Source organism: Triplophysa dalaica, chromosome 10 (assembly GCF_015846415.1).
Source record: "Triplophysa dalaica isolate WHDGS20190420 chromosome 10, ASM1584641v1, whole genome shotgun sequence".
NCBI classification, from domain to species: Eukaryota; Metazoa; Chordata; class Actinopteri; order Cypriniformes; family Nemacheilidae; genus Triplophysa; species Triplophysa dalaica.
In genome coordinates this window covers 11,637,028-11,657,856 of record NC_079551.1, presented here as the reverse complement: position 1 = coordinate 11,657,856, position 20,829 = coordinate 11,637,028, and the positions used below count along the sequence as shown (strand labels likewise).

The 20,829-nt window shown below is 38.7% G+C and overlaps 1 long non-coding RNA gene across 1 annotated transcript; it reads left to right on the top strand.

Moving 5' to 3' along the window:
• Nucleotides 1–3,425: 3,425 nt before the first annotated feature.
• Nucleotides 3,426–19,912, top strand: LOC130429999 (uncharacterized). The gene is made up of 2 exons (XR_008907713.1): nucleotides 3,426–3,875; nucleotides 19,684–19,912. It is a non-coding gene; the product is annotated as an uncharacterized LOC130429999 (long non-coding RNA).
• Nucleotides 19,913–20,829: the final 917 nt, after the last annotated feature.

Sequence of the window (20,829 nt, the reverse complement as noted above, 5' to 3'; positions counted from 1 at the left end):
AAACCTATACACTTCCAGGGGGAGGAAAAGATCTGTCCTCCATTTGTGCGTGAGCTCAAAGCAGAGATTCACGAACTGAGGGCCCAGCTGAGAGGGGAAAGTTCAAACAACCAACCAGCTTCCTCCATGATGTTAGAGCCTAGAACAAAGCTGCGGCTTTCCAACGCCACAGACCCACAAGAGCCTGGGAAGAATTTCGAAGTCCATGCTTTAAAAAAACAAGTTCAGCAGTTACAACAACAGCTAGTTGCCATGAGTGTTGGTCAAAGTAGTTCAGTGAATCCGGCTCAAGAAACATCCCAGCCCTATCCACATCTGTCCAGACCCAAGCCTGTTGGAAACAAGGACGATTACTTTTGTTATCGGTGTGGAGAAGACGGACACATTGCCACTAAATGTCATGCAACTGAGAATCCCACCCAAGTGATTAATAAGCTTGTCCGCTCCTTAAGGAAGGCTAAGGGAATGAGGAATGATCCGAACTACCGTGGCCCTCCAGGGGATCAATCATGTTTTTCCAGGAATAGCCATGTTAAAATCCGGGAGCCAAGTGTTCTACCCAAAGGTCTAGTGGGACCTGCCTCTACCGTGGCAGTGAAGATTTGTGGACATCCATGCCATGCTCTTCTGGACAGTGGTTCCCAAGTCACCATTGTATTTGACTCGTGGTATTCTCAAAACATTCCAGACAGGCCCATACATCCTCTTGCGGGGTTATCCATTTGGGGCCTAAGCTCGTCCAGTTATCCCTACAAAGGCTATGTCGTGGTGGATGTTTCCTTCCCTGGTACACTCACGGGTGTGGAAGAGACTACAGCTATCCTTGCTTTAGTTTGCCCAGAACCTCAAGGTCCACCCCAGTTTCCAGTGATAATCGGAACCAATGCTAGTTTCTTTCAGCGACTGACTGCTGGAAATGGCACCACAAGTGAAACAAACCGTGCCCACTCTCTGAGGATCCAAACCCAATCAGCCTGCCATCCATTTCAAAGCGAACGAAACACTGCTCTGGATCGACCTGAAGGTACAGTGACATGGGAAGGCCCAGAAACTTTCAGTATCCCAGCCCGAGGGGAGAGGTATGCCTGGTGCAAAGTGGACTCTGATAAGCCCTTGAGGGAAGATATCTTTCTCATTGAAACCTCATCGGGTGATTCTCTTCCTGCTGGTTTGTTTATTCCCCCAGTTGTACTGCCTTCTTCTGCTGTGGATGTGAATAACTTCAGAGTCTTGATCCACAACGAAACCAACAAAGATCTCTCCATTCCTGCGGGGAGTGTAATTGCCCGGGTATTCCCCACTGATACAGTTACTGTGGCTCACGGAGTTCAAGAATCCAAGAAACCGATCAATCTGGAGTTGTTTGACTTTAGTGAGTCCACCATTCCGACTGCCTGGGAACAGAGATTACGCAAGAAGTTGGCTGAGCGATATAACGTGTTCTCCATTGAAGAATGGGATGTAGGTCTAGCCAAAGATGTCACACATCACATCAGACTGAGTGACCCCCGACCCTTTAGAGAACGTTCTCGACGCATTGCTCTAGCTGATATTGATGATGTAGGTCATAGGTGGTTGGCCGTTTTGGCCACATACAGTTTCAGCCTGCAGTATAAACCCGGAAAACATAACATCGATGCTGATTTCCTTTCTCGGGATCCTACCAACGTGGATGTATCTTCTTCTTGGACTGAAATTCCACAGTCTGGTGTCAAAGCCATCTGTCAGCTGGCCAGTCTTCCTTGCAATTCTGAATCCACCCGACTGGTAGACCAGCTATGTGTTTCTCCATGTAGCATCCCATCTGCCTACTCATGCCCTACATGGGTAGAAGGGGGTAGTATGACACAGTTGACCAATGCAGACCTGAAGATGGCGCAAGAAGAGGACCCTGTTATTCGAGAAGTGAAACGAGACATTGAACTTGGTTCCTGAACATCTGGATCCTGTCAAAAAGAGTAAGTGGAGTCAACATGTCAGTCAACTGGTACATGCCTATAATTGTACAAGGAATGATGCAACCGGTTACTCTCCCTATTACCTCCTTTTCGGAAGAGAAGCCCGTCTACCAGTTGATGTGTGTTTTGGCCTATCTTCTGATGGAACGAAAGGAGTGAATCATCAGCAATATGTTGAGAGAATGAAAACGGAACTACAAAAGGCTTACCAACTTGCTGCGGAAACCGCATTAAAGGTCCATCAAAGAAACAAACGGCTCTACGACCGAAAAGTGAAGAATCAAATGTTAATGGTCGGAGACCGTGTGCTCATCAGAAACCTTGCCTTCACAGGAAAGCACAAATTGCAAGATCGTTGGAACTCCTTACCTTACATTGTCAAGGAGAAGCTGAAGGGCTTACCGGTCTACCGTTTGCGACCTGAGAGTGGAATGGGAGGGATACGAACGATGCACAGGGACCACCTTTTACCCATTGGAGACCAAGTGAGATTGCTACGGTCTGAGGACGTTGACAAAATCCTGCAACCACCTGTAACCAGAGCAAAAACAGCGAGACAGAGACTAAAGACACAGAGCTCCGACCCTGTAGGTCTTGTGGAAAGTGACTTTTCCGAGAGTGATGATGATCTTTGCTATTACCGCCCAGAATGTATTAGCTTGCCAAGAAGATGGCCTTTAACTCTGTGCGAAGGAGAACCGGAAAGTCTGCAGCCCGAAAATGACCAGGAGCTTAATCAGACAGGTGTTGGTGGAGATGCTCCAACTGTGGATGATCCAGGGGAGATTCTGAATGAGCCTCCTGAAATCGAAGTGGACCCGCATTTGGAAGGGGCTGAAAGTGTTTCCCAAGTAGAGGCAGAACTTGCTGGTTTGCGTAAATCCCGGAGAGAAGTAAGACCGGTGGTTAAACTTAGCTATGATGAGTTAGGCCGGCCCACAAATAAGCCCTTGACGTTGGTCCATCGAGGAATGGTGGTTCACGTTGAAGAGATCTCCCAGAAGAAGGTCTGCAGCACTGCATGGTGTCACCCCCTGGCGCAGTGCCCCCATTGTGTGCGGCGGTACCCCTGCCCTACTGTCCAAACAGTAATACAAACATAGTAACCTTAGACTCATGAGGGCATGATCATTTAGAAGGGGGAGGGTGTAGCCCCCTCAAAAGGGGAGTTTTTTTTAGTATGTTTACTTTGTTTATGGTGTTAACCTATTAACAGCTTAATGCGTTATTCTTGTGTGTTCTATAACTGTTTCTTTGGTCCGCTGGTATATGCCAAGAGTATACATTTATATGCGTGTCCCCTTTAAGAAGTTTTTTTTCAATGCTGAAGTTTGGTTTACGTGCACTTGGTAAAAACGTGGGTTTCTGCAATCATGTTTGATTATACAGGGTTGATTGGGTGAATAAGTGCTTAGACCCGCCTTTGTATAAGAGATAATGATGTGATTGGTCAATGATCGGGAGGAAGAGAAAAAAGGAGGAAAAAGTCATCGATATAGATCGGGAGGATATATCCGCAAACCGCGAGTTATATTGAGATTTTCGTGAGTGTTTTGTAAATTGATTGATGTGTATTGGTTGACACAGGCAATGTGTTACAGTATTTTTCACTTAGACTATTTTGCCCGTGAGCGAGAGCGGCAGCACGTTCGGTTAGCCTTTAATTAGTTGCCGGATCACATAGCGCTGTGGAAAGTGTTTTTGTGCTACAAACTTTAATGGTGCCGGCTGGCCGTGATCATTCTGTCGTGGGAAGCGATTAAGGAACTACAAAGCTTTTGTCGGGATACCGGATAGCGCACCCAGCCACCGGGAGCGTTGGGTGTTCCTCCGGCATCGTGGGACGGCTGGCGGAAAGTCACTGAACGTGTTTAAAGTGCAGCCCCGGAGAATATCGTGCCTGCATAAGGAACACAGGTACCCTTATTGATTTCATTTTGCTCGCAGACGAGCGAAGAGGCCAGTTTGCTGTTTCATAGGCCCCTACGCTCACAAGCAACGACTCAGGCCTGCATCGGGGGGGTGTTTGTGTGTGCGAGTGTGTGAGTGGGCCCACTTTAGGTTACTTTATTGTATATATCTTTACATTTACATTGATCGTTGTTACACTAGCGAACAGTGTTCCCTCGTTGAGGACTGTTAATTGTGTTGTCAACAGTTTGTATTTCTTAGCATCTTTAATCCGCAGGTTAGGGTGCGGGTGCAAACTAGCAGACCATTAACGAAACACCAAGGGTATTGATAATAACAGGTTATCGGGGTTAATCTTCCCCAGGGGGATATATCTGGTTTATTTTTAGGTATAGTTATTATTTCCAGCTGTACATCTCTCTATTCTAGCTTTTCTGTATGTTGAAGGGATTATTCATTCCTGAAATCTAGATATACACGTCTGCTTTATTCTATTGATTTGTAGCTAACCTTCATTTGTTTTATTTCATTTCTATTTTATAAATAAATCTCTTTAACTTAAATTTCTCTAGGTCATTTATTTATTATTCAAACTAACAGAGAGGGGGATTTAATACATTGTCGAGAGACAATAATAATAAGGATCCGGTGCTCCACCCTATAGAGTTTAGGTCAGGAAAACCTAGGAGGGCAGGGGGCGCTACAGCAGCAATATTCATAGATGACATTGTTGACCCCCTGCCAGTAAAAGCAAAACTGGAAGACGTAGTAGGACTGAACTTTAAACAGCATAAAGAATTTTTAGAATATGTGGTACACAGTTTTACAACACCGGAAGAGCGAGATGCAGCTGAACTAAAGAAAAAGAGAGTTGCAGAGGGATCCAGTACTAAGCAAATCTAGATTATTAGAAACCTTTTCATTTATATGTGGCCAACAGGAAAGAAGGTTCACATTTACTATCATAATTAATCAAATATTGCTTAAGACATATTGATATAAGATAATAATAGAATTAATGCATAATTTTTAATGTGCTTAAAATGAATCCTATAATGAATTAAGGGCTTCACTAGTGATAATGATCTTTGAATTAGTTGATCTAGTTGTATGATCCTTGAATTATAACTAAAATATTAGGATATAATTAGATATTTAAAGAGTACCTGGAATAATAATGGGTTGGATTTGAACATAAATACAGGCAAAGGAAGAGAACATTTTTATTTTTATTTTATAAATAGTTTCTACAGCTTATATGTAGTAATCTTTATGATCTTATTAATAATCAAACAACTATTCTGTAAAAGTAACTATTATAAATCTCTCTTTAGTGAACCATCATATGTAAACCAAGAAAATGAAAGAGTTGACGCTGTATTAAACAGGGAGACTTATGTCATTATGTTATTTAAGAGGCTCTTATGAAGGACATTTTTTGGAACGGTTGCATGACCAATTGCTCCTGAGTCAGCTTTACTAACAATCGGCTTCACAACTGTCAAGTGGACACCACCAAACTGACACATGCTGTTGGGAACTGACGGAGTATGAAAGAAATTAATCCACTGAAATTCATGATGAATCTAAGACAGTAAATGGAAACATTTCACAGTGAGTAAATTTGATTAATTCATTATGTGATAAAGGGTTTGTTAAATATTGGGACGTTTCACGTCAAGACTTTTTTTATCAAATTTCGAATAGAAAATATTTTTCTGACCTGATCTCATCCGTTTCATAGACCTAGGATTTTATTTTTAACAATACATTCAGTAATTAATCTAAAGTTCCAGTTTTTTAGGGAGCTGTTAGCTGAATTATGTGAGAAATGTATTACATTTTTGTTGATAAAGTAAGTGCTATCCGTTATTCTTTTGCCTCACAGCTCCAAGACCTGCCGTCTTTGAATTTACTGTCTAGTCAGGCAAAAGTGTCCAACTGTTGATTAAATCATCTTTGGGCAGTTTTGAGTCCGCTTTGTTGAGAGTGTTTAATGTAGTTCTGGACTATAGACTGGGTCACTAAAGTTTAGCGACGTTTGACTTCTTTAAACAATAAATAGTTTTTATAGTTTTGTACACTGTGACGATAACAATGACAACAATGAAGAACACTATCTATTGCTGTCTACAGCAAGATCAGTTTTCATAGAAATACACCAGAATATAAAATTAGACACTCAGTATTACTGTACGTTTAAAGGCATCTACAGTATGGATAAATTACATATGAGCACATTTATGGTTTAGATATAGCTTTCTATAATTACAAATGCCACAAACAAAAGAAATTGAGAAAATGTTTAAGTGACTTGTTTTACATTGATATCATGTTCCTGATATACATTTTATATTGCCCTAAACAGCAGAACTAATAACTAACCGTTGAACAGAACAATAATTTTAGATCAATTTGGAATAATGCATATAAAATATGTATATAATAAGTGCATATGAAACAATCTGTTGTCATAATATTAAACTATACTTAGCTATCCGCATAGATGTAAGTAAATAACGTATAAGTGAAAAGGCAAAACCAATCATATTGGCGACAAATTGCAGAAAATGAAACTTACCCATTTGTGTACCATATGCGATTGTAAAAGATTTTAATTTCAATTAAATGATTCCTAGATAAATAAATGTTGAATAAAATAAGTATAAGAAAATCTAATGAGGCACAGATGGGCATGTTACCAGAAAATTGCATAACGATTTAGCATCTTAATAGGGAAATGTTTGCTGAAAAAAGAACAGCAAGATATTGAATAACAGGTTTGCCACAGCCACAATAGCTGACAATTTAAAAATCATAGGTTGGGAAAATTGTGAGAATCAAACATTAGCATACCAATTAATCTTACGATATGAAAAGCAGGGTGTGCCCATAGCAGATTATTTTTGAGTATGTGGGGATAAGAATTTAAGACCAACACTGTTTGGCACCTTCAAGTAAAATGGCCTGACAAAATAGACAAGCACTGAATTGGCTTTAGCAGAAAAAGTAGGCAAAAGCGTAATGTTCGGAGAGGATTTTTTTTTTTACAAATATTGAAAAACAACACTGCCCCTGATGGGTCGTTAACAAAAGCAATGGAAAAATGTATAAACTTAAGAGATGACATGACAGTCAATGTTGGCTCAGAAAAAGAAATTGGAACATGGCTGGACTAGATCTTTGGATCATGGACTTCATGGCTGATTAAGATAGGAGTTTTTGAAGCAAGAGGATTTATTAGATTTTCTGTAATATTTTGCTGTCTTTTACCAGTTATAAGAGCTATGGTGGTGACAGCTACAGATAAACAGATGATGTTGAGAACGGAATTAAGTGCATAATACAACACTGAAGAAAATATGTTGAATATGTTAGCTGTTATAAGCAAATATGAGGAACACGATGAGAAAGACAAGTGTCCCATGAATTACAATTTTTTTTTGGAAAGCAAGGGAGAAGAGCTTAGAATTGTATAATCATGCGTGGGAATAGTTTTAGATATTACCTTAGACATTGTTAGGCAGGTAGTTAGATTGATTTTTGTTTTTCTTTTTATTATTTTGACATCAACACGTTTCAATGTTTGATGTTTCAGTTAATCATTAGTGCTCTATAATCAAACACTATTATGAGAGTGCACTTGGTGAACATGTGTGAATTTTATTTTGTTTTGTTTATTGTTTTTGAATCTAAAATATATAACATGTAATTTTCATTTATTATTTTATTGATATAACCAAAACTGTTATGTGAGTGCACCGGGTGCTCATATGTGTATTTGTCATTGTATCTTCCCGAATAATGAGAAGTTGCCAATCAAGTGAGCTGAAGAACCTGATCTAAAATGCAGCAAGTGGTGGTGCCAACGGTACAGGGCCAGTGACTGTTAAATCTGAAGACAGCATCGTCCAGACGGTTTTCATCTGGACCAGTTCGAGTGTGGGTCCCAGGGCATGCATAAGGCGACGTAACGCGATGGACCAAAGGATCTTGACAAGTCTACAGGACCACATCGAATGTCAATCCCGACAACAGAAAATAACTACAATCTTAGAGAGAACCAGATTTACTGACACGACTAGCAAACACCTGGTCATATTACCCTGAATTGAACTGCAACAAATGACACTGTGAAGCTTGATGTAACGATTGACGAGAGAAAGAACTTTGACAAACTGAGTGAGACTAAACTGCTGTTATGAGCAAAGGATCAACAATTAGCAGCAAACGATAGATCAACGATGGATTGAGCGCTACCTTAAACACATTGATGGACCACCCTGGTCCTCAAAAACATCATGCAATGAACATGTGGTAGAGACTGACAAACCGACGGCAAGAATCTACAGGAACTAGTATGTTTGTGCCATGTTTCCCAAAAATACCACTTGAGGGGACTGGTGGGCTAATCAGAACTGTGACGAAGAAATTGAAATGACTCTTGGCGAATCTGATATGTTACGCAAAGTCTACAAGAGGTCATCACTTGGGAAGAACCATGAGACAAAAGTGTTCACATATCTATGGGGAGACAACAACCAACTGCACTAACACACAGAGGCGTGTCTGAAATACCTGAGAAAAGCTATCTGGTTACAACCAAGCAGAACAGGAGTGATGGGCAGAAAAACAATATAGATGTTCCGGACGAAAGAGGTGCTGGAATCATTGAAGACAACTAATGGCTGTGTGGGTACTGATTGTACTTATACAGAGGAACTGGACAGGACTTTCTAATAAAGATATATGGTGGGGTGATCATGATACCATATGAAATAATGACACGACAATAGAAGACAAGAAGAGGACTGTTTTATTACCTATCTGGTCGCTCTGTGCCAAAGAATCATCACATCTGGACTGTGGCGGAGAAAGTTTCAGCTAGGAGGAGCTACGTGGACTACGACGGACAGTTTGTAAACTAGCCTGATCTTGGATCAGTTCAGAGCAACGAAAGGAGGACTTTGTGCAGTAATTTGAGAAACCTGCGGCACCTACATTACAGAGAAGAATGAACATCTCATCGGCAAGGAAGGAAGACCATCTCTTTAATGATTGAGACTTTCACCAAATCTGAGGTTGACTCAGAAGAATTGAATTGGGACTGGATGACAAGTGTGTTTACTAACATGAAAAATTTGTATTGATTGCAGCTTGCTTTGTTGCATAGTTATGCATTTGGCCATGTATTATGAAAACATTTCAAGAACAGCTGCAGCCACTGTTCCCAGTCAGATGATTGTTTATGTTGCATCACAACATGTTAATATTGACTAAAAAAAGATCAAGAAACTGACGCTTATTAGAGGGTTAAAAACAGAAATAATAATGTTATGAAGTATATACAGAAGGATTTTTATTTTTATTTTTTATTGCTTGCTCGTAACATAAGTATTATCTGAACCTAAGTATCATTTCAATTTACATAAGTTATCTTAAGTATTTTATCATTAACTGAATGCACAAGCAAATGATTAATCAATTTGAGCACTATTAATTTTTTTTATATTTTAGATATTACAATTTTTGATAGTCTATAATTTCCTTTTTACGGATACCATTTAGTCGGAGTGTGAGGCTTGTCAGCCTCAAAGGGGGGATTATATGGTGGTTTTTCTATTATAGTGTTGAGTTTTCTTATATAAAATAATACATTTAGTTAGTTATAGGTTTCATTTATTCTTATGAAACAATATTGGGCCTCGTGTATGAGTATGAGCTCATGAACACCTGCATGAACAACAAGCATCTTATCTTAGCTGCACGGACACCACAAATAAGTTTTAATAAGGAAGTTTGGTTTGTTTCATAGAGTCAAGGACGCTGGTATCTCTTAACAGTGAGCTCATTTTAACAAGAGTCTGAACACTTGAACATCTGCACACACACCATATATCTTTTAGAACTAAGACGTACACCCCACACATTTTTGTAGGGAAGTCTAATTAAATCACATACGACCAAGGACACTGGGAAGCTCTTTATCGCTAAACCATGAGCTCATCTTTGATAGAAACATGGTTAAATCATGTATCGTCCGAAACCCCCAGGAAAGTGTCAAGATAAAGAGGCACTTGTTTTTTAGGGGCGCACGCAACCATTAAATCTAAATATGGTAGGTCGGAACTATGAGCGCAGAGGGACGGGCTAATGAAAAAGTGATGTCATATGAAACCTGATTGGAAGAAGACGATGTCATGCACACATGATTGGTTTAAACTGTGATAACAACTTGAAAACAATGTAAAAGATGGAGTCAGATATGTATTTGTTGGATCCCTTCAGATGAACTCTGAATATCCCACTTTGTTTGTCCGGGCAAATAAAGTTTAAACTCTTGGCACCTGGAACCCTTGTCTCTGAGATTTCTTTCTGCGATGGAAGGCCGATTCGCCACAACAGCACCTAACCCCTACTTGCTCGCCGGGCGCTGCAGCAATATCTGCCCACTGCTCTGGATGTATGTATGTGTGTTCACCACTTGCTGTGCGTGTGTTCACTACTCTCTTGATGGGTTAAAAGCAGAGGTATATTTCGGATATGGGTCACCATATCTGACAAATAGGTCACTTTCACTTTCATTCAGAACATCCTGGTCTAACCTTCTTCCTAACTCGGTCCGGTCAACCACATCTCTCACAACGTGATACTTGACAAAAAATGTATCTTTCTCTCATCATGTAGTGGTCTAGCATTTGTTGGAACCAGTTACTTTATATTGGCACCTATTGTATTATTGCTCCTGTATGACATATCGCTTATCACTCCCTGAACTCTATGTAAGTCGCTTTGGATAAAAGTGTCTGCCAGATGAAAAATTTTAAATGTAAATAAGTATTTATTCATTCATTATTTCTTATATGATGTTTACTGTGCACTTAAATTTATTTAATTCATTGAAGCATCTTTCATTTAATTTTGTCAACAGCTGAACTCCGCCTACTCGCGGTGAGTTGTGGGTCATATCAATCGTTTGAGTGCTTATGGATTCACATGGAAAACAGTTGAGAATCCGGGAACTTTAAGAATGCTAATTTCAGCATGCTATGATTTGGGACGTACCAATTCTATTTAGAATACTATTTGAACTCACTTTTGTTTTGCGTCAGTATTTCCCAGTGCATGCATGCTGTTTTGTTTCACACTAAAATGTTATACTTTTTCTTCACAAAACAGTACATACTTTTAGTAGGCGCAGGGCTTAATTTGTGCTTTATTTTGGCACCTTCTGAAATCCGATCCGGCAGCTCATTTGGCAGTTACCGCTCCTCTAGCATGAATCGAAAACGTTCATGATGACCAGTTGTGTGCATATATTTCATTAAAAAGCACGTATATTAATTTTAAAGGTTATAACTATTTTATTCTGGTTATGAACAAGGTATCAAGTTTGAGATGTTTCAAAATTGTGTGTGTAGCATGAGGCAATGGCGCAATCGCTTGAGCTGTTACTTTCAACGGCAGAAACAACTTAAAAAACTCATCACACTGTGATGATTTATGGTCAAACTGACAATGTGTAAGTCAATAGATATTGCAGTAAGCTACTTTTAGCTAGTCATTTACACACTTTAACTTAAAACAGAACATTGTGCTTTTGCTAAATAAAGAAAACTTACAGGATGCGCTCTGTCATATCCTTCCCTTTAACTTATTTGTGTTAACGATTAACGGATGATTAATGCTAAATATGCCTATGGTTAATGCACCTGCAGGTGTTATTTAAGTTTAACATTAAACCTCTAAATTCTATGTTGAGGGCTGTGTTTTATTTGTTGACATGCACAAATATTCTTAACATCATCATTATGACAATAAACTGTTTCCATCACCTTAACGCGTATTTGAACTAAGGCAAACTCAAGATTAAATCTGCATATAGAACGTTCAATTTCTTTGATAATTCTGCGATAATCTTCCCATTTAGGCTTTCTTATTGACATTTTCAAAACATCTGAATAGTTGGATATAAAACCCCTCAGAGATTCCGACATTCCGTAAACTCTCCCCACCCCGCTAACTTGCCAGATCTGCCACAGCCCCTTGTTCCGGCAACTCGGAATTTATAAATTAAGCACCAAGTAAACCAATCGGGATGCAGCGCATGAAACGGCGGCGACTTACATCGCATTATTTCATCGCGTGCAGTGTGAAAGCCACTTTATGTCCCATCACATTACAAGCAAAAAAATGACATGATCCCATTTGTTTCAGTAGAGAGCTGGCGACTTCTGGCGAAATGATCAGTTGCAACCGTTGGCGACCAGATGGGGCGTGTCTCGCGTCGTGAAAAAGTTGAGAAATGTTTAACGTTATGCAAATGAGGATCGACAGCTAATTGTTGAGAAGATGGGAGCTAACGTGATTCTAATGCCCACTAGCGATCTAACCACCAAGCCCTGATGACTTGCAGTGTCGCCTGTAATGTGAACAGGGCATGATGTCGAACCAATCTGGACAAGGTTGTGTCAAGGTTAAAACAAAATAACAGTTTTTAGAGCTGCATCAAAGGAATGTTTGCATATGCTATCTTTTACATATAAATAATTTACACTGCTAAGATTTTTATATTAACACATTTAAATTACCCTTGTTTAATTTTTTGGAGGATCTATTTACAGACATTTTATATAACATACTTAACTATGTCTTCAGAGGTGTATTAGGTCCTTTTAAGTTTTTATTATCTCAGATTTCTATCATGCAGATAATTCACCATGTTGTTTCTACAGTAGCCTAAACGTACAAGCTTGTCTACAGAGCGCATTTCGTTAATGCATTATCTCCTTCAGTAAAGAAGTAAAAATGTGATGATATCTTAGTTCTGTGTCAGCCACCATAAAGCTTCAAAAGGGAGGGGTGAGCGGTGGAGTGAGCCGGTGGTTGCAATTCGCAACCTCACCACTAGATGCTGCTAAATATCACTGACTTGTCCTTAAATATATAAAAACAGATATGTAATAGGAAATATCTCACCATAGACAGTAACACTGAATGTGTATGAGGTCTTCTGTTTGCCGCTGATGATCATTTGATAAAGTCCAGAGTGTTGAGTTGTGATGTCCGTGATGTTGAGAGATCCAGTCTGACTGTCCACCTGCAGTCTGTCTCTGAACATCCCATCAAGAACATCAGCAAATTCTAAAAAACTATTAGCTTCTAAGTTGATTGTAACTATACGAGTCTTTTCAGGTCCAAATCTCCACACTATCACATCTTCTGTCTGCATATCAATAAAATCAGTGTTTAGAATAACAGAATGTCCCTCCACCACTGACACTGACTTCACTTCATGTGCATCGACACCTGAGGAAATGTTTAGAAGTCAAACTCTTGCAAATAACAGAAAAGTACAAAATAATCAGGATACATTCGGATTATTTTGAATTCACACAGCCTCATACTTCAGGTTTTTCTTAGGTTAGGAAAAAAATACACTCTTGAAAAGGATTAACAATGTTGATTATGAACATTTCTGTTATGGAATTTGAACACATTATGTTTCAGTGTAACAAACAACGTGTCATTTTGTGTGCTGATTGTGTTTTAAAACGGTACAATGAAATGGGCTGTCCAATAATTTTTTTTCTTTTTTTAACACAACAGTTTTAGTAGTTTATTAATCTGCAACTGCTCCTGTAAACCATACAATCAATAAAATAAAGATGAGTATGTATATAACTTACCTCCCATACAGTAGGAGAACAAAGACAGAAAAACAAATATGAGAAACATCGTCTTTAACAGTTCAGGGGTCTGAAAAGTCTCACTTTGTTTTGTAAACCTGAGCTGAAAGTCTACAGTATAGTGGTTTGACTTCCGTTAGATTTCGCTACAGAATGAGACCACCTCTTTCCATTCAACACATGCCCTTATCACATAAACTCCACCCTGAAAGACATAAAAGCATTACATTTTTATTAAAATTCGTTATAAAACAATTAACATAAAACAAACTAAATTGCAAGCAAACAATGTGCACATTGGCCATTTCAGGCCAAGTCAACATGTGTTCTATCATTGAATCTGTTTATTTCGTGATCTGTATGAACTGCATTTGAAAGTCAGAGAAGAGTCTATTATGGGTATGAATACAGAGAGAATGACAAGACACAATCAATTACATGGTTCTTCTTATTTTTGTTTACGCATCTTTGTCTTTTCTCTTTGCATCGTATCTCCTGCCCTTAATAATGAGTATCCTCACTTAGGACTCCTCAAGAAGTAGTTTGCACTTTGAGGAACACCCGGAAACTCTAGATAAAAACACAACAAAACTTGGCTCTCTTACCCTATAACCAAATATTACCCGAGGTTTCAAATACTCAAACACAATTTTTATTTTTAACTGAATGCAAAACTGTAAATGTCTGGGTTGAAGTGAAACGTGGAGTGGAAAAAATATGTGGCTTGGTTGGTGAGAATGAGAAGTGTGTTTGTCTATTCTGTTGAAGTTTGTGGTTGATGACTTTGTGTGTGTATGTCAGAGGTATGAACAATGTGTGTTTGTGTATGTGTAACTAAGGGGCCGTTTACACGAGACCGTTTATAACTGAAAGCACAAAACAATTTATGCGATTTTGCTGTCCGTTTATGCGGAAGCGGCTTTTTAGGGGACTGATAACGCAAAATTTTGAAGATCAAGAACATCTGAAAGGTACAGTGTGTAGCATTTTGAAGGATTTATTTAGCAAAATGTGATATAATATAAAGCTATGTTGTGAGTGGTGAAGAAATACCTTACAAAATGAACCGAAATGTTTATATTACCTTACATTGAGCCATTTTATGTAAATACACCGCGGGCACACCCTTCCATGTAATTTATCACACTGCACAGCCATGTTTCTATACAAACTACTACAAGCAAGTATACTCTTCTTCTTCGGTTGTGTTTTGGAGGTAGCTTGCAAAGCCACTACAGGATTAGCAGAAGAAAAGGAAGAACAATAACACAATTTACTTGTTGTGTTTTTATTAGAAACAGAAACGGTTCTTTGTTGCAGTAAGAAGTGAAATTTGCGCTAATGGCGGACCACAAATACTCTACCCGACAGAGTGTCAATCTGTGTCCTCAAAAAAGAGAAAATACGATGCAGCAAGGCGAAGTCGAGACAAAAAACGGGAGAAAACCTTAATAAACATCGCCGTGGCTTTTCCCAGAAGGAGGGCACTGAAGCAGGAAAGGGTTTGCTAAGCGACGCCGAAGTTGCCAGCTTTGTGCTGGACCGGTAGGTTTGTCTAATTTCCGCAATATAAATTAGGACATCTCTGTCCTGTGTCCGTAACTTCAGTCTGTTGTTCACCTGTGAGACGTACATTACATGATCAACACCACCGATAATGGCCGCTATCATTTACGGAACCCTTTTGTCCTGTGACGGCAACCGTAGCTTCGGCGGAGCTGTAGGTTGCAATTTCACACATCGCCAATAGTGGCCTCTGAAACTTACACACAGAACCTTTAAACCACGGAAGATAAACCACGAAGTACGCAAGAATGAGAAAACGACATCGTGCGCATGCGTATCAGGTGTGGGGGTGTGGTATGTGCGTGTACACCCAAACACAACAAAGAAGAAGAAACAAATACACAATGGCGGATTACATGGGTTTTTTTGTGCAGCTCAATATTTTGTTAACACTACTCCAGCAAAGTGTAGATTTGCTACACCAGTGCTATAATGACCAGCGGAGACAAATTATTTATCCACAGCAAAATCTTAACACTCATTTACGGCAACAAAGGTTTTTTAAACAGCGCTTTTGGATCAGACCAGGGAGGACGAGTAGATGGTGGGAAGACCGGCTTCCAATAAACCATCAATCGTCAGGGACACTGGTACTTTTCTTTACAAAGTGATGTCGCCAACTACTACTTTCGCAGGCCTAATAAAAATCTTGCGGATCTGTGTAAACACAAATTGTTTTGATAACGTTGTCGTGTGTATGTGAAACTTTTCAGTTTTTCATTATGTAATCGCGGCCTAAATTTTGATTCTTTTGCTGCCTTTGTAGTTTCTTCAACTCTACACAAAACCGCACCAAATGCACCAATGTGGATGTTTAAATACAAGTTTGCTTTAAATCGAGCAGTGATATTACTGTCACCTGTGTTGATGGGGTGGGTGGTGCTGGCTAGTTGTGCAGGGCAAAAAGGGCACCCCTGTTATAAATCATTTTCAATCTTTTAATTGCTTTATATCTTACATACATAATTTTTCTATCAAATTCTTTAGAGAGTGTTGAATGCAGCTCACAGGGCCATGAATCCATGAATGGTATATCTGCAAGGTATCATCTTAATTTAGCATTTATATTTTGCCAGAGATCTCAACGTCAGACGTAAAATAACTTTCATCTAAACGCGGTTTGAAAAAACACAAGCAGTTTGTTCCTTAAAGCGTCCTGTAGTTTAGTTATTTAAAGAATGTTTATTTATTTATTTACATGGATGGATTAAACAGTGTTTGCATATTATTTATCATCAAAGAACTGGAAATATAAGAAGTTGAGGAAGAGAACCAGTGGGTTTTGCAGCCATGTACAGTTGGGTGTCGTCTGCATAACAGTTCAAATGAATACCATGCTTCCTTAAAATGTAACCAAGTTGTATATAAATAATTAACAAAAGTGGGCCCAAAATAGAACCCTGGGGAACACCAGTGGTGACTGTAGATGTTCTTGATCTGAAACTTTTTCATTGACCTGGCTGAGTGCGACCGATATGACCTAAACCAAGACAGAGAAGTTCCAGCAATCCCAATAGAAGCTAACCTGTCAAGGAGTATGAGAGATAGTATCAAAGGCTGCGCTCAAGTCAAGAAGGACATGTATAGTTAATAACCCAGAGTTAGCTGATAGTGACAGATCATTGGTAATTCTATCAAGAGCAGTCTCAGTACTGTGGTGGGGATGAAAACCAGATTTGAATTGTTCAAACAAATTATTATTGGAAAAGTGTTCATGAATTTGAATTGCAATACACTTTTCCACAAACTTAGAGATAAACCGTAGATTTGAGATCGGACAGAAATTATCAAGGTTAGAAGGATCAGACCCTGGTTTCTTAAGTATAGGAGTAAAAATAGTAGAATTAGGAGATGAGGGTACAGAACCAGAAACAAGTGAAGAGTGGACAATTTTAGTAATCAATTGCGACAGGGCTGGTAAATAACTTTTACTAAAGATGTTCGGAGGGGTTATTGTGTTTAACCCTGATCATATTCTGTATACTATGGGGCTTTTATTGTGTATAATCCTGATCATATTCTGTATACTATGGGGTTTTTATTGTGTATAATCCTGATCATATTCTGTAAACTATGGGGCTTTTTATTCACCCCGGTTATGAAGTATTCATAGGAATGTTTGTAACATAGATGTGTTAGTAGATCAGAAATCACATTAAGTTAGATGAGTATTAGAATCACGATAAGATTGTTTGAATGATAGAATCAATATATTTCTGCATGATAGAATCAACATATGTGTAGTGATTGATTTTATAAACTATTTTAATCATTTTCAGCGATACAAAATCCAGTGATGGTTTAAAGGCCAGACCAAAATAAATTCCATTCCATTCCATTTTCTACCGCTTATCCGAACTACCTCGGGTCACGGGGAGCCTGCGCCTATCTCAGGAGTCATCGGGCATCAAGGCAGGATACACCCTGGATGGAGTGCCAACCCATCGCAGGGCACACACACTCACTCATTCACTCACGCTATAGCAAAATTTATTTTTCAAAAAAATGAATCAAGGTTGAGACTCCACCATTAGACAAGAAACCTTGTTGCCTAGACTTAATGGTGGCAGACAAGGACAGTTGGATAATAAAAAATAAGAGATAACGGGACTTTACCTGATCGGTTTTGAAAGGAAACACCTTTGAGAGTTTCACTACAACTAGAGGCTGGTAAAAGTTTTCAGAAGTTTTTGGAGACTTGTAACATCTCACTTTGCTTGGCTTGTACAAATAAAGTTAAATCTTTGACACCTGGACCTTCCCAGTCGGAGCAATTTTTTGAGCTTGAAGATCAACATTTTCCTCATCAGGGTCAAGAGGACAGGTCGAAGATTTAGAGTTAATTATCAAAGACATTATCTCTGTAGTAGTTACGAGCTGTTGCGTGCTGTCTCTTTAATATCTCGTGGGTTATAAACATGATGCTGCTGATGATCTTGACACACCCACCAAACAAAAGCAAACGTCTCTCAAACCCTGTTGCAAACCCTTTCCAGGAAACGTGTCGTTCAATAAACTGAAAGAAGAACAAACCAGCACCTTAAAATATTAACGGTGTTAATCCAGATGATCTAATATACACTCACTTAAAGGATTATTAAGAACACCTGTTCAATTTCTCATTAATGCAATTAAAGACGATAGGGGTTCTGGTGATCAACCACTACAGTGGGTGCTAAAGATGATCTCCTGATTGGTGAATTTTAATGTGTCATGTTAGCTTTAGTCACATGGTCAAGGAAAGTAGAAAAAGGGAATGAGAGATGATTTAGCTCCTCGTCGCCCTGGAAGCTCTTCAGTGGGAGCTCTGACTCTTCTTTTCCTTTAGGCTTCTCTAATTTGTGTTATTATGATGTGTTTGTAATGTTCATCATGTTACTCTGAATTCACATCAACATGGCTGGCGTCTCCATTCCTCAAAGGCTCATTCGTCTCCACTGACTCTTCTTCTGTGTGAAATCTGTAAGAAAAGCAGACAATAATTAATTCTGATGTAATATTTTGGTTTTGCCTGATTTAGAAAAAAAACTAAAACTGATCTTATTGTCGCTATGATTTAGCCCCAAATCCTGCAGCATTCTTCACGTTTCAACAGGTGTGGATTTCGTGCTGCTCTGTATATTTTTTAGCATTGGCGTCAGAAGCATGTGTATTTCAGAGAGTAGAAACTACACTCATTCACCAACAGCTTCAATGGAGTAGCGAGTAAGACACATGAACATAGTTGCGAAGCTTTATTGATGACGGTTCGATTCCAGCTTTCACTCTTCTCTTCTAAAATGAAGAAACTATTTGAAACGAGGTGTTTAATAATAAGTGTATAGTATAGGTGTATAGGTTCAGAATACATTTTTAAATTTTACTTATTGTCTACAAGTCACTAAATGGTATGGCTCCTCCATATATCTCTGACTTATCTCTGACTTATTGATTGAGCATAATGTAAACAGATCTCTTCGGTCCTCTAACCAGAGACTTTTGTTTATTCCCAAGACGAGGCGGAAGTGCAGGGGTGATCGCGCTTTTACTACAGCTGCGCCAAGACTCTGGAATGATTTGCACTTGCCTATTAGAATGGCATCATCTGTGGCTATTTTTAAGTCTAAACTAAAAACCTATCTGTTCGATAAGGCGTTTTATCCTGGTTGAAGCACAGCGTGTTTATGATTATTTTGGTGTATGTCAAAATGTATTCTTGTTTTACTCTTGTGTGTTACTGTTGTTTTTAGTTATTGTATTGTAAAGCACATTGGTCAACTCTGGTTGTAGTAAATAGTGCTATATAAATAAATTGCCATTGCCAATGCCATATAAAGGTTAAAGGTAGCAGGGGGTCTTTATTGTTCCAATTAGTTGGCATCCACTTAATACATTTAATAAATGTAATAATTTACCCTCAATAACTGTTGCAAAACTAAACACAAAAAGAAATAAAAACAAACATGTTTACATGTATACATTTAATATCCAATGCAGCACAATAAAGATGATGATTTTACTCTTGATGTATCATCTGAACATGATTCTTACCCTGATGTCTCATTTTGTGGTGACTGTAGATCACAACACCAACAGCAGCCATAACCAGGAGCAGAAGAGAAACACATATTCCTGCCATCACACCTGAAGACTGATCTGTGGAGGATAAAACATCATCATTATCATTAATGAATTCTTCACAGGCTTCAGTAATGACAGAGAGACAATAATTAATATTAAATGAATTTATTAATATGATCATAAACATTTGTAACCATGATCAGATTTCATTAAAAAAATACATTTTTATATGATCTATGAATGAATCAAACAGCAAGAAAACTAAATCTAAAAATATATATATGTCAGGTGTAATAAGTGAATGATGTTCAGAATGATTGTGTTGATGTCATGCATTACTGTGTGTTCACAGCAGGTGTTAAAGTGTAAATATGAATAATCAGGACATTACAAACTGTGAACAAATACTGATCGACTGTATTTAAATATTACTGTGACAGATTTATTGAAATGAACTTTTTGAAAAAATGTCTTTGCACAATGCTATAATCTAAAGTGAGACGAAACTTCTATGAAAAGACTTTAATTATATTGAAGAGATCTCCTCACCTGAGTCAGTGAAACTGAATGTCTCGTGTATAGTGTGTGTGATGCTGCCGATGGTGACATCTGCTTCATACTGTCCAGAGTCTTCATTCTTCATGTGTGTGATGATGAGATCTCCAGTCTGATCATCCAGCTTCAGTCTGTCTCTGAATCTCTCTTCAATAAAAGGTGTTGAGATCTTTCTATTCTCGGTAATGATTTCAGCTACAAGAGAGTTGTTGTGTTTGATCTTCCAGTGTATCTTCTCATTTCTCTGTTTCTCAGTAACATCAATGTGTAGAGAGACAGAATCTCCCTTTTTCACCATCTTCACTTTAAGAGACAAACCCACAGAACAAACAGAAAGAGGAAAAGAGTCAGAGTTAGTAAAACTCTGTTAGTAAAACAGTGTCATGTGAGTCAGACACAAGCGGTCAGCACTGATATATAAACATATTTTCAGTTTTCTGAATGCAGTGACACAGATTGTTTGAAGAACATATGAGAGCAGGACTCTAGACTGCCTCCAAAATGCTCACAAATGCGATCGTATTTTTATAACATGCGAGGTCAACAGGGTTGCATCGGTGCGAGTTGCCCTGCCAAAGATTTATTTGAAC